General features: G+C 37.6%; 1 long non-coding RNA gene across 1 annotated transcript; it reads right to left on the reverse strand.

Moving 5' to 3' along the window:
• Positions 1-1,549: 1,549 nt before the first annotated feature.
• LOC117594987 lies at positions 1,550-2,484 on the reverse strand. The gene is made up of 2 exons (XR_004576282.1): positions 2,204-2,484; positions 1,550-1,754 (listed from the first exon to the last, which is right to left on the reverse strand). It is a non-coding gene; the product is annotated as an uncharacterized LOC117594987 (long non-coding RNA).
• Between the last annotated feature and the right edge of the window lie 1,611 nt (positions 2,485-4,095).

Below are 4,095 nucleotides of genomic sequence, written 5' to 3' on the forward strand. Positions count from 1 at the left end.
TGGCATGTTGCGTTTGCAGTGGCATTTTTAGTGGCATGTTGCGTTAGCAGTGGCATTTTTAGTGGCATGTTGCGTTAACAGTGGCATTTTTAGTGACATGTTGAGTTAACAGTGGCATTTTTAGTGGCATGTTGCGTTAGCAGTGGCATTTTTAGTGGCATGTTGCGTTAGCAGTGGCATGTTGCGTTAAGAGTGGCATTTTTAGTGGCATGTTGAGTTAACAGTGGCATTTTTAGTGGCATGTTGAGTTAACAGCGGCATTTTTAGTGGCATGTTGAGTTAACAGCGGCATTTTTAGTGGCATGTTGAGATGCCACGGCATCTTCCCGTTAGCAGTGGCATTTATAGTGGCAGGTTGCGTTAACAGTGGCATTTTTAGTGGCATGTTGCGTTAGCAGTGGCATTATTAGTGGCATGTTAAGTTAACAGTGGCATGTTGAGTTAACAGCGGCATTTTTAGTGGCATGTTGAGATGCCACGGCATCTTCACCGTTAGCAGTGGCATTTGTAGTGGCATGTTGAGATGCCACGGCATCTTCACCGTTAGCAGTGGCATTTGTAGTGGCATGTTGAGATGCCACGGCATGTTCCCCGTTAGCAGTGGCATTTATAGTGGCAGGTTGTGTTAACAGTGGCATTTTTAGTGGCATGTTGAGATGCCGGTGGCAGGTTTAGATGCCAACGATTTTTCTTGATATGCCACGGCATCTTTCGCCGTTTATATGGTATTTCTGGTGGCAGCCTGAGATGCCACAAATTTACTAGACTGATTATGGGGTAGAACGGTGGCAAAGAAGAGCTGTGTCCGAAATCACCCACTGCTCTACATATACAACCAAACCAGTAGCATGTCGTACTGTAGAGGAAAGAGCATATCCGACTGCAACTGCTGGTGTTTGTAGCATTTGCTAGTGAGATACCTTATAGTTTATAATTGTTAACATTAGCCAATATTACACTTGGTAGCATTTCCATGACCCTATTTCTTCATTTTTTTCAACCTATCTTTGATTATTTATAATATCTTATTTGTATTACAGTCTGTTATGTTGCAGTGCTAAGGAAATAAATTGGTGGTAGCCTATGTTTATTTTTTAAAGGCAATGACAAAATACTTTACTCACTCAAATAAAAGACTGCAGTTTAAAGCATGATTATACATTACTGGAACAATATTTTGGCTATAGGCTTACACTTGGCAAAGCACCTGCCAATGTTTGTGGCAATTGCCACTGGCCCCCTGTGGCAGCTGTCCCTTTCTGATTGTAAATTAAACAAGATTTTATAACAGTTGACCTATCCAAAATTATTCACTAAACACCCTCAACATTTATAGCTTACTATACTAGGTGATATTTATACGTATCTGTGCATCACAGGACTCTAAAACCATGTGCAAAGGTCTTGGTATGAATTACTAGGCTGTATTTAGGAACAAACTCTTTAATTTAACACACAAAAAATATTTAAACAATCACTGTTTTTCAAATCTTGTAAACAGTCTAAAAAAAAATTTATCCACACATTGTTCATAGAAGTTGTCATAGTCTTTTTTTTTTTTCAAAAACGAATGTGAAGAGTTCTGCTGGAGAATCCTGATCCAGTTCCCCATCCCAGGTGTCCATCTCCTGGATGGCCTCTTTTCTTTCTTCTCTGTCCATTGAAAGGACAGCAGGGAGTTTCAGTCTTCCACTGAATGTTGCCTGATTGCACCAGTCAGCTGCAGCCAGGCTATGTAGGATCAGAAGGTTTTCCTGCAGTAAAAAAAAGTCTGTTATTGATAATTTATGTTTTTCCCAAGTGAAGAATTAAGACTTATAGAGCATTTACATGAAATCTTAAAATAAATTCTACCAACAAATGCTGTATTTATTAACACTGTGGGTTCCATCTAAAACCTTCCAAACTAAATGTCAGTATATATTCAAAATTGTCTTATTTGTACAAAACAATACATTTTAATGCAACTAATCTGTATCCAGAGCATCTTCAATACACATCAAACAAAACAAAAAAGCTTCCTGTCACAGTAAGCAATGCTGTATTGTATGGCCAAGCAACTGACAACACTTGTCTCTCTGACTGCAACACATACACACTTATTAATATATTACAGAATGTCTATTTTGACAAGATAACTGTCCTGAGTTAAATACATTTTTGTGGGAAATGGTTTTGGGTAGGAGTTGACAAATGGTTTTACCTCTTCGGTGGTCTCTGTTTCATTTCTTGCAGCTCTGGGGAAAAAGGAAATCATCTGTAAATGTGATTTATGTAAAACATCACCTGCTAATATGCCACAGCAAGCCTAATGCATTAAGTGATGTTTCATATCGAATTGCACACCAACATCGGAAAGAACATCCTGTAGCCTACCCTTTCTTTTTCTTTGAAGGTGTGGTGGTTAGAAGCATAGATTCTGCTTGGTAACGACACATGTAACAAAAAATAAAATTATTTTTAATAATAAGCATGTCAGAAATTATCAGCTTCAAACACATTAAAGTATTTCGTCTTGTATACTGTACATTTATGTACTCACTAAAATTAATAGTCATACTCAAGTACTTCAGTTTGGATTTTAACAACTATTAGCAGAAAGTCATGATTCTATTTTTCTTGTTGTGGTATGTATTCTGGAAATTATGTTCTCCAAATTATCCACAATCGAGTGACACTTGTATGGCATAACTTACTCAGTAATTAGTTTTCCTGTAAATGTAGTTGTATTATTTGTAAACATTACATATCCTCATTATTTTACCTCTGGCAAAATGACCTCTGTTATGAGTAGCTGCTTCTCAACTACAGTTCCAGGTACTATCAGTATTTTTTCCAGTCTCTGGATAAACCTTGTCTGTCTGTGGTATTAAGTAAGTAAAAAGCATGAAAACAATTTGACAGGGGATATTAAGAAGGGTTAACAAAGAAAATTGTAAAATGTTGCACAGTCAAGGCAACATTTTAATTATCCATTACTCCCGTTCCCCCTCCTCTGCCTGAAAAGTAATGTCAATCCTTCCCTGTATAACCAGCATTCATCTGACTAAAAAGGTTTCCTTCCCAAAAATGACAGGATATTAGTTTCAAAATCAAAATAGTTAATGTGCTCGGTTACTATAGCTTTCTTCGTCATGTTGTCCTTATATAAGGTTCTTATAAATTTGGTCTTTCAAATACAAATAGTTAATATGCTAAACATTTTCATTGTGATATGGAATATATCTGTAAAGATCTGTGACTTCAATGTATGTTCCAGTCACATACTATTGTGATTGCGATTGAAGACCAGGAGTTGACCAAATAAGACCAAAAGACAACAGTCTACATACCTTCATGTCATTGAATGAAGTCACATGTTTGCTGTAATGTTTTCTGAGGAGAGGATCAAATCCTTTGTGTTTCCACAGATACATTTTGTTAGACAGAACATGCCCACTTAGCAGGTTTTTCTCCAGATCCTATAATAGTATAATATAAAAGTATTTTTAGAAGTTGATTCAGTTTTTACCAGCCATAACAGAGTGTAATACAAATAAAATATTATAAATAATCAAAGAAACGTTGAAAAAAATTAAGAAATAGGGTCATGGAAATGCTACCAAGTGTAATATTGGCAAATGTTAACAATTATAAACTATAAGGTATCTCACTAGCAAATGCTACAAACACCAGCAGTTGCAGTCGGATATGCTCTTTCCTCTACATTACGACATGCTACTGGTTTGGTTGTATATGTTGAGTAGTGGGTGATTTCGGACACAGCCCTTGTTTGCCACCGTTCTACCCCATAATCAGTCTAGTAAATTTGTGGCATCTCAGGCTGCCACCAGAAATACCATATAAACGGCGAAAGATGCCGTGGCATCTCAGGAAAAATCGTTGGCATCTCAACCTGCCACTAAAAATGCCACTGCTAACGCAACATGCCACTATAAATGCCACTGCTAACGGGAAGATGCCGTGGCATCTCAACATGCCACTAAAAATGCCGCTGTTAACTCAACCTGCCACTATAAATGCCACTGCTAACAGGGAAGATGCCGTGGCATCTCAACATGCCACTACAAATGCCACTGCTAACGGTGAAGATGC

Source organism: Esox lucius, chromosome 10 (genome assembly GCF_011004845.1).
Source record: "Esox lucius isolate fEsoLuc1 chromosome 10, fEsoLuc1.pri, whole genome shotgun sequence".
Lineage (NCBI taxonomy): Eukaryota > Metazoa > Chordata > Actinopteri > Esociformes > Esocidae > Esox > Esox lucius.